This window comes from Bombina bombina, chromosome 1 (assembly GCF_027579735.1).
Source record: "Bombina bombina isolate aBomBom1 chromosome 1, aBomBom1.pri, whole genome shotgun sequence".
Lineage (NCBI taxonomy): Eukaryota > Metazoa > Chordata > Amphibia > Anura > Bombinatoridae > Bombina > Bombina bombina.
Genome location: NC_069499.1, coordinates 1,201,805,222 through 1,201,826,441, shown reverse-complemented (window position 1 = coordinate 1,201,826,441; position 21,220 = coordinate 1,201,805,222).

The following is a 21,220-nucleotide window of genomic DNA, read 5'->3' as shown; positions in this document are numbered from 1 at the left end:
AACTCGAGTAAGGTTTAACCTTCTTATCTTAGCTAATAGTCTTACACTGGTAAAATAAATTCAACATATAGTTGTAATTTTACTATGAGGTTAGCACTCTTAGATAGATTATTAGTCACTGGTCTATTCACAACAGTATCCTAGTAATATAGTGGGTTGAGCTCAAAGCACGATAACACCTTAAGTGTTATTGTGCTTTTATTGCTTATCAATAATTAGTATATGGATGCTTTAGGGACATTTAAACATCATGCTATGGTGTGTATCACACTTCGCACTGTGCTAAGTATTTATAGTGCCTTGTAAGTTGGTGTGCCCAAAATAGTTATGTGTTACACAGTCTGATAATTTTAACATTCCATGAATTAATGCTTAAAACACACGTGTGTTCAAAGTTAATCTGAAATTTATCTAGATTACCTTATATTTAAACGTTATAGTTTTTTGGTACTTATAAATAATTATGTGTGGATCAATCATTCATGTGTAATTATTTACACTGTGCATTCTTAGTGCATTGTGAATAGATATGCCTTCTTCATTCAGTGTTTCACAGTCTGTTAACTGCTGAGGCAATGTGAACTTAAACTTGGGAAATATTCTGAAAATGCGAGTCACAACAAAGGATGCTGGTATTATTATGTTACTGTATAAAAGATCTTCGGCTAGATTACGGTTTGTGTTATGACGGTTGCGGTTGCCTAACCTTGCACATTATTATCACCGCTCACTTACCTACAGCGCTGGTATTACAGTTTTCAGAAACCCAGCGTATTAGGCAAGAAGTGAGCGTAGAGAAAAATTGTGCCTCCATACCGCACTCCAATACCAGCGCTGCTTAAATCAGCGGTGAACTGGTTTGTACGTGCTCGTGCACGATTTCCTTATAGACATCAATGGGGGAGAGCCGGCTGAGAAAAAGCCTAACACTGCAATAAAGCAGCGTAAAGCTCCGTAATGCAGCCCCATTGATTCCTATGGGGAAACTACATTTATGTTTACACCTAACACCCTAACATAAACCCAGATTCTAAACACCCCTAATCTTACACTTATTAACCCCTAATCTGCCGCCCCCAACATCGCCGACACCTGCATTATACTTATTAACCCCTAATCTGCCGCTCGGGGCATTGTCACCACCTACATTATACCTATTAACCCCTAATCTGCTGCCCCCAACATCACTGACACCCACATTATATTTATTAACCCCTAATCTCCCGCCCCCAATGTCACCACAATCTACCTACATTTATTAACCCCTAATCTGCCGCCGCCACTGTAATAAATATATTAACCCCTAAACCGCAGTACTCCAACCTCGCAAACACTAGTTAAATATTATTAACCCCTAATATGCCACCCCTAACATCGCCACCACCTACCTACATTTATTAACCCCTAATTTGCTGCCCCCAATGTCGCCACCACTATACTAAAGTTATTAACCCCTAAACCTAAATCTAACCCTAACACCCACTAACTTAAATATAATTAAAATAAATCTAAAGAAAACCTACTATTAATAACTAAATAATTCCTATTTAAAACTAAATACTTACCTGTAAAATAAACCCTAAGATAGCTACAATATAACTAATAGTTACATTGTATCTAGCTTAGGGTTTATTTTTATTTTACAGGCAAGTTTGTATTTATTTTAACTAGGTAGAATAGTTACTAAATAGTTATTAACTATTTACTAACTATCTAGCTAAAATAAATACAAATTTACCTGTAAAATAAAACCTAACCTGAGTTACACTAACACCTAACCTTACACTACAATTAAATAAATTACCTAAATTAAATACAATTAACTAAATTAAATACAAATACCTAAATTACAAAAACAAAAACTAAATTACACAAAATAAAAAAACAAATTACAAGATATTTAAACTAATTACACCTTATCAAAATAAAAAAAAGCCCCCCCCCAAAATAAAAAAAAAACCTAGCCTAAACTAAACTACCAATAGCCCTTAAAAGGGCCAATTGCGGGGCATTGCCCCAAAGAAATCAGCTCTTTTACCTGTAAAAAAATACAAACAACCCCCCAACAGTAAAACCCACCACCCACACAACCAACCCCCCAAATAAAACCCTAACTAAAAAAACCTAAGCTCCCTATTGCCCTGAAAAGGGCATTTGGATGGGCATTGCCCTTAAAAACGGCATTTAGCTCTATTGCTGCCCAAACCCTAATCTAAAACTAAAACCCACACAATAAACCATTAAAAAAACTAACATTAACCCCCGAAGATCCACTTACAGTTTTGAAGACCGGATCAACTAAGCCAGGAGAAGTCCTCAACGAATTGGCAAGAAGTCCTCAATGAAGCCGGGAGAAGTCTTCATCCAAGCCGGGAGAAGTTGTCCTCCGGATGGGCAAAAGTCTTCATCGAGACGGCATCTTCTATCTTCATCCATCCGGCGTAGAGCGGGTCCATCTTCAAGACATCCAGCGCAGAGCATCCTCTTCTTGCGACGACTCACGATGAATGAAGGTTCCTTTAAGTGATGTCATCCAAGATGGCGTCCCTTAGATTCAGATTGATTGATAGAATTCTATCAGCCAATCGGAATTAAGGTTGAAAAAATCCTATTGGCTGATCTAATCAGCCAATAGGATTGAACTTGCATTCTATTGGCTGATTGGAATTCTATCAGTCAATCTGAATCTAAGGGACGCCATCTTGGATGACGTCACTTAAAGGAACCTTCATTCGCCGGGAGTCGTCAGAAGAAGAACATGCTCCACGCTGGATCTCTTGAAGATGGACCCGCTCCGCGCCAGATGGATGAAGATAGAAAATGCAGTCTGGATGAAGACTTCTGCCCGTCTGGAGGATCACTTCTCCCAGCTTGGAAGAAGACTTCTCCCGGGCTTTGTTGAGGACTTCTTGCTGCTTCGTTGGCGATGGATGTCCAGTCTTCAAAACTGTAAGTGGATCTTCAGGGGTTAGTGTTAGTTTTTTTTTAAGGGTTTATTGGGTGGGTTTTAGTTTTAGATTAGGGTTTGGGCAGCAATAGAGCTAAATGCCCTTTTCAGGGCAATGCCCATCCAAATGCCCTTTTCAGGGCAATGGGGAGCTTAGGTTTTTTTAGTTAGGGTTTTATTTAGGGGGTTGGTTGTGTGGCTGGTGGGTTGTTTCTATTTTTTCTACAGGTAAAAGATCTGATTTCTTTGGGGCAATAAGGGTGATTGGTAGTTTGTTTAGGCTAGGGTTTTTTTTTTTATTTGGGGGGGGGGCTATTAGATTAGGTGTAATTAGTTTAAATATCCTGTAATTTGTTTTTTATTTTGTGTAATTTAGTGTTTGTTCTTTTTTTGTAATTTAGGTATTTGTATTTAATTTAGTTAATTGTATTTCATTTAGGTAATTTATTTAATTGTAGTGTAAGGTTAGGTGTTAGTGTAACTCAGGTTAGGTTTTATTTTACAGGTAAATTTGTATTTATTTTAGCTAGGTAGTTAGTAAATAGTTATTCTACCTAGTTAAAATAAATACAACTTGCCTGTAAAATAAAAATAAACCCTAAGCTAGATACAATGTAACTATTAGTTATATTGTAGCTAGCGTAGGGTTTATTTTACAGGTAAGTATTTAGTTTTAAATAGGAATGATTTAGTTATTAATAGTAGGTTTTCTTTAGATTTATTTTAATTATATTAAAGTTAGTAGGTTTTAGGTTTAGGGGTTAATAAGTTTAGTATAGTGGCGGTGACGTTGGGGCAGCAGATTAGGGGTTAATAACTGTAATGAAGGTTTCGGTGATGTTAGGGGCGGCAGATTAAGGGTTAATAATATTTAACTAGTGTTTGCGAGGCGGAAGTGCGGCGGTTTAGGGGTTAATATGCTTATTATAGTGGTGGCGATGTCCGGAGCGGCAGATTAGGGGTTAATAATTTTATTTTAGTGTTTGCGATGTGGGAGGGCCTTGGTTTAGGGGTTAATAGGTAGTTTATGGGTGTTAGTGTACTTTTTAGCACTTTAGTTATGAGTTTTATGCTACAGCTTTGTAGTTTAAAACTCATAACTACTGACTTTAGAATGCATTGCGAATCTTGCGGGATAGGCTGTACTACTCACTTTTTGGCCTCCAAAAAAAAGCTTGTAATACCGGCGCTATGGAAGTCCAATTGAAAAAAGACTTTACGAAAATTGCATGTTAATTTTCGGTACGGCCAAAAGTGTGCGGGACAGCTGTACCTACAAGACTCGTAATAGCAGCGGTAGTGAAAAAACATAATTTATGTAAGCATTTACCAGATAAATTCATTTCTTTCATATTGGCAAGAGTCCATGAGCTAGTGACGTATGGGATATACAATCCTACCAGGAGGGGCAAAGTTTTCCAAACCTCAAAATGCCTATAAATACACCCCTCACCGCACCCACAATTCAGTTTAACGAATAGCCAAGAAGTGGGGTGATAAAGAAAGGAGTAAAAAGCATCAACAAAGGAATTTGGAAATAATTGTGCTTTATACAAAAAAATCATAACCACCATAAAAAGGGTGGGCCTCATGGACTCTTGCCAATATGAAAGAAATTAATTTATCAGGTAAATTATTACATAAATTATGTTTTCTTTCATGTAATTGGCAAGAGTCCATGAGCTAGTGACATATGGGATATCAATACCCAAGGTGTGGAACTCCACTCAAGAGTCACTAGAGAGGGAGGGATAAAAATAAACAGCCATTTCTCACTGAAAAAAATAATCCACAACCCAAAATATAAGTTATTCTCATAAAGAAAAGAAAAACTTAAAACGTCAACAGAAGAATCAAACTGAAACAGCTGCCTGAAGAACTTTTCTACCAAAAACTGCTTCTGAAGAAGCAAATACATCAAAATGGTAGAATTTAGTAAATGTATGCAAAAAGGACCAAGTTGCTGCTTTTCCAAATAAGCTTGATGAATCAAAAGCTTTAACCAAGAAGCAAAGGAAATAGCAGAGGTCTTCTGACCTTTCCTTGGACCAGAAAATATAACAAATAGACTAGAAGTCTTCCTGAAATATTTAGTAGCTTCAACATAATATTTCAAAGCTCTCATCACATCCAAAGAATGTAAGGATCTTTCCAAAGAATTCTTAGGATTAGGACACAAGGAAGGGACAACAATTTCTCTACTAATGTTGTTAGAATTCACAACTTTAGGCAAAAATGTAAATGAAGTCCGCAAAACCGCCTTATCCTGATGAAAAATCAGAAAAGGAGATTCACAAGAAAGAGCAGATAGTTCAGAAACTCTTCTAGCAGAAGAGATGGCTAAAAGGAACAACACTTTCCAAGAAAGTAGTTTAATGTCCAAAGAATGCATAGGCTCAAACGGAGGGGCCTGTAACGCCTTCAAAACGAAGTTAAGCAATGTTTCTGTGAAATAAAACAGAAAGAGCAGAGATTTGTCCCTTCAAGGAACTTGCAGACAAACCCTTATCCAAACCATCCTGACGAAACTGTAGAATTCTATGAATTCTAAAAGAATGCCAATAGAATTTATGAGAACACCAGGAAATGTAGGTCTTCCAGACTCGATAATAAATCTTTCTAGAGACAGATTTACAAGCTTGTAACATAGTATTAATCACTGAGTCAGAGAAACCTCTATGACTTAGTACTAAGCGTTTAATTTCCATACCTTCAAATTTAATGATTTGAGATCCTGATGGAAAAATGGACCTTGAGACAGTAGGTCCGGCCTTAACGGAAGTGGCCAAGGTTGGCAACTGGACATCCGAACAAGATCCGCATACCAAAACCTGTGTGGCCATGCTGGAGCTACCAGCAACACAAACGATTGTTCCATGATGATTTTGGATATCACTCTTGGAAGAAGAACAAGAGGCGGGAAAATGTAAGCAGGATGATAACACCAAGGAAGTGTCAGCGCATCCACTGCTTCCGCCGGAACATCCCTGGACCTGGACAGGTATCTGGGAAGTTTCTTGTTTAGATGAGAGGCCATGAGATCTATCTCTGGAAGACCCCACATCTGAACAATCTGAGAAAACATATCTGGATGGAGAGACCACTCCCCTGGATTTAAAGTCTGATGGCTGAGATAATCCGCCACCCAATTGTCTACACCTGGGATATGCACCGCAGAGATTAGACAGGAGCTGGATTCCGCCCACGCAAGTATCCGAGATACTTCTTTAATAGCTTGGGGACTGTGAGTCCCACCCTGGTGATTGACATATGCCAGAGTTGTGATATTGTATGTCTGAAAGCAAATGAACGGTTCTCTCTTCAACAGAGGCCAAAACTGAAGAGCTCTGAAAAAGTTCTAAAATATCGATTGGTAATCTCGCCTCTTGAGATTTCCAAACCCGGAACAAAGGAAGCCCCTAGAATTAAACGCTGGTGATTTAACCACCATGTCAGAGAGTGTCGAACATTGGGATTTCAGGATATTAACTGTGATATATTTGTATAATCCCTGCACCATTGATTCAGCATACAAAGCTGGAGAGGTCTCATGTGAAACCGAGCAAAAGGAATTGCGTCCGATGCTGTAGTCATGAGGCCTAAAACTTGCATGCACATAGCCACTGAAGGGAATGACTGAGACTGAAGGTGCCGACAGGCTGCAACCAATTTCAAACATCTCTTGTCTGTTAGAGACAGAGTCATGGACACTGAATCTATCTGGAAACCTAAAAAGGTGACCCTTGTCTGAGGAATCAAGAAACCTTTTGGTAAATTCATCCTCCAACCATGTTTTTGAAGAAACAACACTAGTTGATTCGTGTGAGATTCTGCATACCGTAAAGACTGAGCTAGTACCAAGATATCGTCCAAATAAGGAAACTCCGCAATACCCTGCTCTCTAATTACAGAGAGTAGGGCACCTAGAACCTTTGAAAAGATTCTTGGAGCTGTTGCTAGGCCAAATGGAAGAGCAACAAATTGGTAATGCTTGTCTAGAAAAGAGAATCTCAGGAACTGATAATGTTCTGGATGAATCGGAATATAAAAGTATGCATCCTGCAAGTCTATTGTAGACATATAATGTCCTTGCTGAACAAAAGGCAGAATAGTCCTTATAGTCACCATCTTGAAAGTTGGTACTCTTACATAACGATTCAAAATTTTCAGATCTAGAACTGGTCTGAATAAATTTTCCTTCTTTGGGACAATGCATAGATTTGAATAAAACCCCAGACCTTGTTCCTGAAAAGGAACCGGCATGATTACCCCTGAAGACTCCAGGTCTGAAACAAACTTCAGAAAAGCCTGAGCTTTTACTGGATTTGCTGGGATACGTGAGAGAAAAAATCTTCTCACAGGAGGTCTTACTCTGAATCCTATTCGATACCCTTGAGAGACAATGCTCTGAATCCATTGATTTTGTACAGAATTTGTCCAAAAATCCTTGAAAAAACTTAATCTGCCCCCTACCAGCTGAGTTGGAATGAGGGCCACACTTTCATGGGGACTTGGGGGCTGACTTTTGTTTTTTAAAAGGCTTGGATTTATTCCAATTTGAGGAAGGCTTCCAATTGGAAACAGATTCCTTGGGGGAAGGATTAGATTTTTGTTCCTTATTTTGACGAAAGGAACGAAAACGGTTAGAAGCCTTAGATTTACCCTTAGATTTTTTATCCTTAGGCAGTAAAAACCCCTTTCCTCCAGTAACAGTTGAAATAATAGAATCCAACTGAGAACCAAATAAATTATTACCTTGGAAAGAAAGAGATAATAATCTAGACTTAGATGTCATATCAGCATTCCAAGATTTAAGCTATAAAGCTCTTCTAGCTAAAATAGCTAAAGACATGGATCTAACATCAATTTTGATAATATCAAAAATGGCATCAAAAATAAAATGATTAGCATGTTGCAGTAAGCGAACAATGCTAGATATGTCAGAATCCAATTCTTGTTGTGCTAAATTCTCCAACCAAAAAGTTGATGCAGCCGCAACATCAGCCAAAAAATTGCAGGCCTGAGAAGATAACCTGAATATAAATAGGCTTTCCTTAGATAGGATTCAAGTTTCCTATCTAAAGGATCTTTAAAAGAAGTACTATCTTCCATAGGAATAGTGGTACGTTTAGCAAGAGTAGAAATAGCCCCATCAACTTTAGGAATCTTTTCCCAAAACTCTATAGAAATTGCTGGTAAAGGATACAATTTTTTAAACCTTGAAGAAGGAACAAAAGGAGTACCTGGCTTATTCCATTCCTTAGAAATCATATCAGAAATAGCATCAGGAATAGGAAAAACCTCTGGAGTAACCACAGGAGGTTTAAAAACAGCATTCAAACATTTACTAGTATTAATGTCAAGAGGACTAGTTTCCTCAATATCCAAAGTAATTAACACTTCTTTTAACAAAGAACGAATATACTCTATTTTAAACAAATAAGTAGATTTGTCAGTGTCAATATCTGAGGAGGGATGTTCTGAATCAGATAGATCCTCATCAGAGGAGGATAAATCATTATGTTGTCGGTCATTTGAAATTTCATCAACTTTATGAGAAGTTTTAAAAGACCTTTTACATTTATTAGAAGGCGGAAATGCAGACAAAGCCTTCTGAATAGAATCAGTAACAAATTCTTTCAAATTCATAGGTATATCATGTACATTAGAAGTTGAAGGAACTGCAACTGGCAATGTACTATTACTGATGGATACATTCTCTGCATGTAAAAGTTTATCATGACAACTATTACAAATGACATTCGGAGATATAATTTCCACAATCTTACAACAAATGCACTTAGCTTTGGTAGAACCAATGTCAGGCAGCAATGTTCCAACAGATACTTCTGAGGCAGTATCAGATTGAGACATCTTGCAAAATGTAAAAGAAAAAACAACATATAAAGCAAAATTATCAATTTCCTTATATGACAGTTTCAGGAATGGGAAAAATGCAAGCAGCATAGCCCTCTGACATAGAGAAAAGGCAAGAGGCAAACAGCAATGGGGTATAAAATTAATGAAAATTTTGGCGCCAAGTATGATGCACAACGTAAGAGAATTTTTTTTTTTGGCACCAACAATATCCGGAAATGACACACTTGCGTAACTAACGACGCAACCGTGTGAAAGGCTTCCACGTCAAATATGACGTCGGAAATGACGAACTTGTGTCAACGGACGTCCTTTTCGCACACAAAAAAATCTTGCGCCAAGAATGACGCAATAAAGTCTAGCATTTGTCGCACCCGCGGGCCTAATGCTGGCCGCAATTTGAAAGATAAAAGTAGTCCATTTGAAAAAGACTAAACCCCAGGTAAGAAAAAAATATTTCATAATATGTTTATTTCCCAAATATGAAACTGACAGTCTGCACAAGGAAATACATGAACCTGACTCATGGCAAATATAAGTACAATGCATATATTTAGAACTTTATATAAATGCATAAAGTGCCAGACCATAGATGGGGTGTCTTAAGTAATAAAAAAACATACTTACCAAAAAAGACACCCATCCACATATAGCAAATAGCCAAACCAGTACTGAAACAGTTATCAGTAGAGGTAATGGTATATGAGGGTATATCGTCGATCTGACAAGGGAGGTAGGAGATGAATCTCTAAGACCGATAACAGAGAACCTATGAAATAGACCCCCGTTAGGAAAATCATTGCATTCAATAGGTGATACTCCCTTCACGTCCCTCTGACATTCACTGTACTCTGAGAGGAATCGGGCTTCAAAAAAAGCTGAGAAGCGCATGTCAACGTAGAAATCTTAGCACAAACTTACTTCACCACCTCCATAGGAGGCAAAGTTTGTAAAACTGAATTGTGGGTGTGGTGAGGGGTGTATTTATAGGCATTTTGAGGTTTGGGAAACTTTGCCCCTCCTGGTAGGATTGTATATCCCATACGTCACTAGCTCATGGACTCTTGCAAAACTACATGAAAGAAAGCAGCGTTATGAGCCTTAACGCTGCTTTTTTACTCATAACGCAAAACTCGAAATCTAGCCGCTTAGTTTTTACCCATTTGATGATTGAACCTTTGGATCGATTCACTATTTTTAATTTATTTTAATTCAGTAAATGATATCCAGACAACATTAAATAGTGTATGTCACAGAAAGTTTGACTACAATATGCTACTATTTATTTCTGAATTAATAATATGTATAATCAGCATGCATGTCATCACCTGTAAATCTTATTTTTCACTAGTAATATTTCATTTTCCTCTTAATCACTTTATATAATTTTTTATATGATTTCTTATTATATTTTAGCACCACGTATTAAATTGTCACTAATAGTGTTATTTATCACTATTTCTCTTACTCAATATTGTACTGTAATTCTAAGGTATCCCTGTATAATTAGGTGCGTCATCACATACAAACAGCTGATCTTTTTAGAGAATACCAGTGTATGTACCGACATTTACTCTTGATTCAGGATGAATATTCATATTTAAAAATAAAATCTTTATATAAAAGTATGGTGCAGGACTATTCTGGTCTAAAATGAGAAATTCAGGTTCTCATAGATAAGACCAGAAATATTTAATCTTATCCACTTTTCAGTATAAGATATAACTGACTTAACAGACTATCGCCTAGATTTAGAGTTTTGTCGGTAAAGACCCGTGGTGCTAACGCTGCTTTTTTTCCCAGCGCACCCTTAAGACAACGCTGGTATTTAGAGTTGTCTGAGTGGCTGCGTTAGGCTCAGAAAAGGGAGCGTTGAGCATAATTTCCCTTCCATTCAACTCTCAATACCAGCGTTGCCTACAGTAGCGGTAAGCTGGAAAAACGTGCTCATGCACGATATCCCCATAGGATACAATGGGGCTGAGCTGGCTGTAAAAAAACCTAACACCTGCAAAAAAGCAGCGTTCAGCTCCTAGCGCAGCCCCATTGTTTCCTATGGGGAAACACTCTCTAAGTCTGCACCTAACACCCTAACATGAGCCCCGAGTCTAAACACCCCTAACCTTACACTTATTAACCCCTAATCTGCCGCCCCCGCTATCGCTGACACCTGCATTATATTATTAACCCCTAATCTGCCGCTCTGGACACCGCTGCAACCTACATTATCCCTATGAACCCCTAATGTGCTGCCCCTAACATCGCCGACACCTATATTATATTTATTACCCCCTAATCTGCCCCCCAACGTCGCCGCTACCTTACCTAAACTTATTAACCCCTAATCTGCCGACCGGACCTCGCTGCCACTATAATAAATGTATTAACCCCTAAACCGCCGCACTCCCGCCTCGCAAACACTATAATAAATTTTATTAACCCCTAATCTGCCCTCCCTAACATCGCCCCCACCTACCTACAATTATTAACCCCTAATCTCCCGCCCGCAACGTCGCCGCTACTATAATAAAGTTATTAACCCCTAAACCTAAGTCTAACCCTAACACCCCTAACTTAAATATAATTTAAATTAAACGAAATAATATTCCTATAATTGAATAAATTATTCCTATTTAAAACTAAATACTTACCTATAAAATAAACCTTAATATAGCTACAATATAACTAATAATTACATTGTAGCTATTTTAGGATTTATATTTATTTTACAGGCAACTTTGTATTTATTTTAACTAGGTACAATAGCTATTAAATAGTTAATAATTATTTAATAGCTACCTAGTTAAAATAAGTACAAAATTACCTGTAAAATAAATCCTAACCTAAGTTACAAATACACCTAACACTACACTATCATTAAATTAATTAAATAAATTACCTACAATTAGCTAAACTAAAATACAATTAAATAAACTAATCTATAATACAAAAAACAAACACTAAATTACAACAAAAAAAAATAATTACAAGAAGTTTAAACTAATTACACCTAATTTAAGACCCCTAATAAAATAAAAAATCCCCCCAAAATAAAAAAATGCCCTACCCTATTCTAAATGACAAAAGTAATCAGCTCTTTTATCAGCCCTTAAAAGGGCTTTTTGCAGGGCATTGCCCCACAGTAATCAGCTCTTTTACCTGTAAAAAAAAATACAACCCCCCCAACATTAAAACCCACCACCCACATACCCCTACTCTAACCCACCCAAACCCCCCTTAAAAAAAAACCCTGAAGATCTCCCTACCTTGAGTCGTCTTCACCCAACCGGGCCGAAATTTTTATCCAAGGTGCGCAGAGAAGGTCCTTCATCCGGTAGAAGTCTTCATCCAGGCGGCGTCTTCAATCTTCATCCATCCGGAGCGGAGCGGATCCATCTTCAAAGGAGCCGACGCGGAGCCATCCTCTTCAACCGACGACTGAACGACGAATGAAGGTTCCTTTAAGGGACGTCATCCAAGATGGCGTCCCTTCAATTCCGATTGGCTGATAGGATGCTATCAGCCAATCAGAATTAAGTTGGGAAAAATCTGATTGGCTGATTCAATCAGCCAATCAGATTAAAGTTCAATCCAATTGGCTGATGCAATCAGCCAATCGTATTGAGCTCGTATTCTATTGGCTGATTGGAACAGCCAATAGATTGCGAGCTCAATACGATTGGCTGATTGGATCAGCCAATCGGATTGAACTTCAATCTGATTGGCTGATTGGATCAGCCAATCAGATTTTCCTACCTTAATTCCGATTGGCTGATAGAATCCTATCAGCTAATCACAATTGAAGGGACGCCATCTTGGATGATGTCCCTTAAAGGAACCTTCATTCGTCGTTCAGTCGTCGGTTGAAGAGGATGGCTCCGCTCCGGATGGATGAAAATTGAAGACGCCGCCTGGATGAAGACTTCTACCGGATGAAGGACCTTCTCTGCGCACCTTGGATGAAGATTTCGGCCCAGTTGGGTGAAGACGACTCAAGGTAGGGAGATCTTCAGGGGGTTAGCGTTAGGTTTTTTAAGGGGGGTTTGGGTGGGTTAGAGTAGGGGTATGTGGGTGTTGGGTTTTAATGTTGGGGGGGTTGTATTTTTTTTTTACAGGTAAAAGAGCTGATTACTTTGGGGCAATGCCCCGCAAAAAGCCCTTTTAAGGGCTGGTAAAAGAGCTGATTACTTTTGTCATTTAGAATAGGGTAGGGCATTTTTTTATTTTGGGGGGATTTTTTATTTTATTAGGGGGCTTAAATTAGGTGTAATTAGTTTAAACTTCTTGTAATTTTTTTTTGTAATTTAGTGTTTGGTTTTTTTTTTGTATTATAGATTAGTTTATTTAATTGTATTTTAGTTTAGCTAATAGTAGGTAATTTATTTAATTAATTTAATGATAGTGTAGTGTTAGGTGTATTTGTAATTTAGGTTAGGATTTATTTTACAGGTAATTTTGTACTTATTTTAACTAGGTAGCTATTAAATAGTTATTAACTATTTAATAGCTATTGTACCTAGTTAAAATAAATACAAATTTGCCTGTAAAATAAATATAAATCCTAAAATAGCTACAATGTAATTATTAGTTATATTGTAGCTATATTAGAGTTTATTTTATAGGTAAGTATTTAGTTTTAAATAGGAATAATTTATTTAGTTATAGGAATATTATTTAGTTTAATTTAAATTATATTTAAGTTAGGGGGTGTTAGGGTTAGGGTTAGACTTAGGTTTAGGGGTTAATAACATTATTATAGTAGCGGCGACATTGTGGGCGAGAGATTAGGGGTTAATAATTGTAGGTAGGTGGCGGCGATGTTAGGGAGGGCAGATTAGGGGTTAATAAAATTTATTATAGTGTTTGCGAGGCGGGAGTGCGGCGGTTTAGGGGTTAATACATTTATTATAGTGACGGCGAGGACCGGTCGGCAGATTAGGGGTTAATAAGTGTAGGCAAGGTAGCTGCGACGTTGGGGGGGGGGGGCAGATTAGGGGGTAATAAATATAATATAGGTGTCGGCGATGTTAGGGGCAGCAGATTAGGGGTTCATAGCTATAATGTAGGTGGCAGCGGTGTCCGGAGCAGCAGATTAGGGGTTAAAAATTTTTAAAAGAGGGTTGGCGATGTGGGGGTGGCTCAGTTTAGGGGTACATAGGTAGTTTTTGGGTGTTAGTGTACTTTGTAGCACAGTAGTTAGGAGCTTTATATTCTGGCGTTAGCCCATAAAGCTCTTAACTACTGACTTTTTTTGGCGGTAGGAGTCTTGTCGGTAGGAGTCTTGTCGGTAAAGGCTCTACCGCTCACTTCTTCCAGCGTTAGGCAAATCCCATTGAAAAGATAGGATACGCAATTGACTTAATATGATCTGCGGTAGCCTGGAGTCGCGGAAAGGAAGTGAGCGGTAGACCCTTTCCTGGCTGACTCTAAATACCAGCGGGCGGTAAAAAGCAGCGTTAGGACACCTTAACGCTGCTTTTGACGGCTAATGCCAAACTCTAAATCTAGCCGTATATGTATAAGTTGTGTATATTGATATATTAGATAAGTACACATGTTGTAATTCATAAGTATGATTACCGCATAATCAGATCCAACTTTCATATTACGGCACATATGCACTAATTCATCTCATAGTCACCGACTAAAAACAGTATGGGAATCCATATAGTTTCAATCAGGAATAGTATAATGGTATATTATATGAGAGCGACAGACCTTTACGTCACTCCAAATAAGATCCCCGCCCTACTCAGTGACGGTATCCCATTAGATAATACAACAGAACTCCGAAAGACAACAATTGGCTGAGAAGCCAGAAAAGGCGGAGTTTGGTGTATAAATACCTGCAGACGCTGGTGCACGTCACCTTTTGAAAAAGCAGAGACAAAGTCGGCAAAACATGTTTAATGGAGGGTATTCCTTAATACTCGGTCATTTTTTATTTTTTTTATTTTTTTTTAATAATTTTTTTATTGAGGTTTTTGCATAAACATACATAAAATACAATACACCTTTTTGTCAGAAAAAAAAAGAAAACAAGATGCAAACAAAATTAATCAAAACACTTCGGCATCTATATAATATATTGGTGAAAGGCTAATGAAACCTCAATTTTTCAATAATATATCATGTGTGACTAACCAGTTAGAAACATAGTTTTAGGCCCTGTAGGCCAAAAGTATAGAAAATAAGAGATATCTGATGCTCAGCAGTCTAGCTCTTTAAGAGCTTCAAAAAGAGCGTGAGTACATCTGTAGAAAAGGGGGAGGGGGAGATTCAGCGGGTAAGCACCGCTATATATATATGAGGGAAAGGGTGGAGGACGGAGCCATATATATATATGTAAGTATTTTAGGGAACTTAGTGGGGACTCTTAGTCTTGCCAATAAAGTAAATTAGATGGGCTATGAAGCTGGGTTATCTATCCATTTAATGTTAGCTATGCATAAGCATATTGGGGGTGCACAAAAGGATATTTTAATATTAACCATGAAGGTTAAATAATCTGTTGATAAAAGTAATAATATATGTTGTATTAGTTCCTCAACTTAGATGAGAAAGAGGGCTATGGCAAGATGGGTGTTTTATTGTAAAAGGGGGATATAGTGGGGAGTAGGCCATCGGAATTATGATAGTATATGTTAGGATTGGATATCTATATTATGCAGTAACTAAAATCATATCAGCAACTATATTAATAGTGGGTTGAGGGCAGACATATCATATGTTAATCAGAACCCACAAAAAGTCTGGATGACGAGACTCTAGAGTTATGTTCTCCTCTTAATGCCTTTTTCAAGTATTACTCATCTCATCGCTACAGAAATCCCTACTATCAATAGCTTGTGTCATATGCATAGCAATTGGAAGCCTCTTTTTAACTGATATGAACCTTCTACAAGCAAATAACATGTTATGTATTTACCAACATGTGACCCATAGCTAATATCAGGCATAGTGCATAGTATAGGAGCATTAGTTAGGTCTATAGAGTGAATGTGCATATTACCGGATTACCCTGCTTAAAATGAGTGGCATAAGAGATAAACTAATGTTTTGCATGGGAGAATAAGTCACAGTCATAATATATCAGTAGAGGCTAATACCAAGTCCAACATATGCAACCTAAAGAGCTATTGATACTGACAGTGATAGGTTAATGCCATATTTCCTGAGTTCTTAATCAATACTTAAATATCTCTGCACTATTAGCCTTAATATGATCCCTACTAAACTGTGGGATGTTAAAGTGTGAGACTCAAAGCATTGAGTGAATATATAAAAGAGTTACTAGTATGATAGTCAGCTACAACTAAACCACACGTGAGCAACTTCTAATCATATAAGTAACTAGAAGACTACCTCCTCACATAGAAAGGCATAATACTAATCTTCCACATCTGCAGTACTCAGAGCTTGGTAACCGTAAATACAATCTGTAGGTACAGTGCTTGTCATAGGGCACTGCAAATATATAACAGTAGAAATACAAACAGTCCCACTAATGATAAAGAGTCCCCTAACATACAGAACAGTATATAAAAATAATATAAGCATATATAGGAGCATATTATTTTTGCTTCAGCACAAAGTGACTATGAACCCGTTTATAAACTAGCTAAATTGTCAAGCACGCGGTCATTTGGAATCTAAGACATGTAAGTGGACACATTACACATATAATATAACTTATTTACTCCCCAGCAGGGGTAGTTAGTGTCATAGCGATTGAACATGTAAACTAAATTGTTTAACACCGAGACATCTAAAGTAGCATGCAACTTAACCATACATCTTCAATAATGTGATACAACCGGTATCCTAAAAAGAATTAATAAGTCATGCTTAAAGTGGATTTTAGTATACTTCACTCATGCTTATCTATACGGTGATTGTCGCCATACTAAATATATAATGGAGACATTTGCACTAAAAACTCAAACATTAACAGATAGCGAGCTAGTAAATAATATATAATAGGATGGGGAGTTCCCTGAACTTATGTTGCTAGGGTAGGCTAACAATCAAACTGAACCCTTCTAGAAAGAAATACTTCACTATAACATTTGTATATCTTAGCATTGGACCTCAATACAAATTAAATTTATGAATGTTTCAGATCCTTAAGAGAACCCTGATGTGCATAACCATTGAGGAGCATATGCAAACGGACATCAAATGATTTACATAGTTTAGGAAATCATAAACCCCCACAAACATTATGAAGCATATTTAAAAATAATGACATGAAGCAAAGAGGAGGATATATTTCAGGCTGACAGCCATCATCATCAAGTTCTAATGTCCTCTGCAATTCGACCACAGGAATATATATGTAACTTTCCTTTAACAATATTCCTACGGAGCGTGACTCCTATGCCTAACCTATACCTGCCCTGCTAGTGTATTTAAAGAAATGTCTTAGCAGAATGTCTTGGATCCGGCTGCCGACACAATAGGTAAGATGATTCCAACAGAGGAGTTGACGATCCTGCACAAGGGAGGTTCCAGAATGTGCCAGAATCATCAGAGTGGTCTCAGTAAAATGGTTAATCGAATATTCACTGAACCAGGGAGAGCTGGCACTAAAGCCCAAATTGTGTAAAATATCAAAGTAGCCTGAGTACGGCTTAAGTCTCTTTGCATCTGGGCCCGCCACAGGGATACTATTAGCACTCATAGGAAGGATCGCAACGGGTATCTGCCATCTAGCTCCCTCCCTCGTGTATATGACAGCACTTGGCACATATTGTGAACAGGGAGAGAATGTCATAGAAATCTGGTGCGGTATCGTCGTTTTAGCAACCTGATTTACATCCACTTGAGCCTGTGTGTGAGATCGGGGGTCCACTCGCTTTACTATCTCCCCTGTAACTGTAGGTGCCTCTCTTTGTTCAGAGCCACAGCGCAGAGCGCTTCTCAGGGACTTAAATTGGCTCGTCATGCGATGGGCTAAATCTATTAGGAGGGCTCTCACTTCTTCTAAACTCTCCATCATGCCGTAGTAAAGCAGTTCAATTTTAGTGGTTTTGGCAGGGTTATAGTAGTAGAATAAGCGTGGTAGGCAGAGTAATGGCTTGGGTCACATGGCTTCCCTCACGGCCGCTAGTTGTCAGTTGCAGTAGGCCCCAACTCACAGCACCTCCAATAATGCTCCCAGGCACACATATCCGAAGTCCATCTCCTAAGAAGTCCAGACAAGCAGTCACCTTTTGATCCTGTTCATTTTAGAGATTCAAGTGAATATTAAATTGGGTATTTGCCCATGTTTAACCCCTTGCAGCAGAGGAGCTCCAGGCATACACGTCTGCTCTCCTTGGCAGTAGGCTCCGCCCCACCAATACTCGGTCATTTTTTAACTTGCATAGAGACTCGATATGCCAATTTATTATAATATACAATAGGCATTGGTACAAAATAGATCACTAGTCTGCACTATACTAATGTTTAATAAGTTATAACTTAGACAATATTTATTAGATTCAAATCACTTACGCAGCGTTAAGTTAAACACCTGTGAGGCGCCCTTTTTTCCCGAACTGTGCTTAGTGTAAACACATTGTTGGGAATTGCCCTCGGCTTCATGCTTGGATATTTTATGATCCGAAAACTAATGCAGTGAGACTTTCAGTCTGTTACATAATTTTACACCACTAATATTGCGGTTAGAAGTAAAAATAACTTAGTAGATTTTACACAACCATGATAGAAGCAACAAAACTGTTGAAGTGACAGCTTTCCTAAACCAGTTCTAGGAAATAGCAAGAATCTTTCCCACGATTAGATACATTTGTAGAGATATTGTGCCGCAAACGCTATTTGTAGAATTAATGTAACGTGTTCACCTACAACTGGTAATTGGATATTATACTTTTATTTATTATCTATTACTTTTTATATTGGTAATCATAACCTAGAGGTAGACACATTTTTCTTTGCAGTACCCAGTTAGCAGAGTATAACATACTAGTTTATATACCAATATAAAAGTAGTGAATCGATACAAAGGTTGAATCATCAAATGGGTAAAAACGAAGATCTTTTATAACAGTACATAATACTCAGCATCCTTTGTTGCGACTCGCATTCTCAGAATATTTCCCAAGTTTAAGATCACATTGCCTCAGAAGTGTGAAACACCGTATGAAGAAGGCATATCTATTCACAAGGCACTAAGAATGCACAGTGTAAATAATTACACATGAATGTTTGATCCACACATAATTATTTATAAGTAGCAAAAAAACAATGGCCTAGATTTAGAGTTGGGCGGTAGCCGTCAAAACCAGCGTTAGAGGCTCCTAACGCTGGTTTTTACCGCCCGCTGGTATTTGGAGTCAGTCAGGAAAGGGTCTAACGCTCACTTTGCAGCCGCGACTTTTCCATACCGCAGATCCCCCTACGCCATTTGCGTATCCTATCTTTTCAATGGGATCTTCCTAACGCCGGTATTTAGAGTCTTGGCTGAAGTGAGCGTTAGAAATCTAACGACAAAACTCCAGCCACAGAAAAAAGTCAGTAGTTAAGAGCTTTCTGGGCTAACGCCAGTTTATAAAGCTCTTAACTACTGTGCTCTAAAGTACACTAACACCCATAAACTACCTATGTACCCCTAAACCGAGGTCCCCCCACATCGCCGCCACTCTATTAAATTTTTTAACCCCTAATCTGCCGACCGCACACCGCTGCCACCTACGTTATCCCTATGAACCCCTAATCTGCTGCCCCTAACACCGCCGACCCCTATATTATATTTATTAACCCCTAATATGCCACCCCCAACGTCGCCGCTACCTACCTACACTTATTAACCCCTAATCTGCCGACCGGACCGCCCGCTACTATAATAAATGTATTAACCCCTAATCCGCCTCACTCCCGCCTCAATAACCCTATAATAAATAGTATTAACCCCTAATCCGTCGAATTCCGATTGGCTGATAGGATTCTATCAGCCAATCGGAATTAAGGTAGGAAAATTCTGATTGGCTGATGGAATCAGAAAATCAGATTCAAGTTCAATCCGATTGGCTGATCCGATCAGCCAATAGAATGCAAGCTCAATCTGATTGGCTGATCGGATCAGCCAATCGGATTGAACTTGAATCTGATTGGCTGATTCCATCAGCCAATCAGAATTTTCCTACCTTAATTCCGATTGGCTGATAGAATCCTATCAGCCAATCGGAATTCGACGGACACCATCTTGGATGACGTCATTTAAAGGAACCGTCATTCGGCGAGTAGGCATCGGTAGAAGAGGATGGATCCGCGTCGGCTGGAAGATGATGGCTCCGGAAGAAAGAAGATTGAAGATGCCGCTTCATAGAAGACTTCATCCCGATGATGGACTTCTTCAGCGCCCGCTTGGATCAAGACTTCAGCCCGATGATGGATTTCTTCAGCCGCCACTTGGATCCAGACTTCAGCCGGAGGATGGACGTCACTCTTCAGCCCCCGCTTGGATGAAGATTTCGGAGGCTCTTCTGGACAGATCGGGACCCGGTGTGGTGAAGACAAGGTAGGGAGATCTTCAGGGGCTTAGTGTTAGGTTTATTTAAGGGGGGTTTGGGTTAGATTAGGGGTATGTGGGTGGTGGGTTGTAATGTTGGGGGGGGGTATTGTATGTTTTACAGGCAAAAGAGCTGAATTCTTTGGGGCATGCCCCGCAAAGGGCCCTTTTCAGGGCTGGTAAGGTAAAAGAGCTTTTCTATTTTAATTTTAGAATAGGGTAGGGCATTTTTTATTTTGGGGGGCTTTGTTATTTTATTAGGGGGCTTAGAGTAGGTGTAATTAGTTTAAAATTGTTGTAATATTTTTCTAATGTTTGTAAATATTTTTTTATTTTTTGTAACTTAGTTCTTTTTTATTTTTTGTACTTTAGTTAGTTTATTTAATTGTATTTATTTGTAGGTATTGTATTTAATGAATTTATTAGTGTAGTGTTAGGTTTAATTGTAGATAATTGTAGGTAGTTTATTTAATTTATTTATTGATAGTGTAGTGTTAGGTTTAATTGTAACTTAGGTTAGGATTTATTTTACAGGTATTTGTGTAATTATTTTAACTAGGTAACTATTAAATAGTTATTAACTATTTAATAGCTATTGTACCTGGTTAAAATAAATACAAAGTTGCCTGTAAAATAAATATTAATCCTAAAATAGCTACAATATAATTATTATTTATATTGTAGCTATATTAGGGTTTATTTTACAGGTAAGTATTTAGATTTAAATAGGAATAATTTATTTAATAAGAGTTAATTTATTTCGTTAGAATAAAATTATATTTAACTTAGGGGGGTGTTAGGGTTAGAATTAGCTTTAGGGGTTAAAAAATGTATTAGAGTAGCGGTGAACTCCGGTCAGCAGATTAGGGGTTAATTCTTGA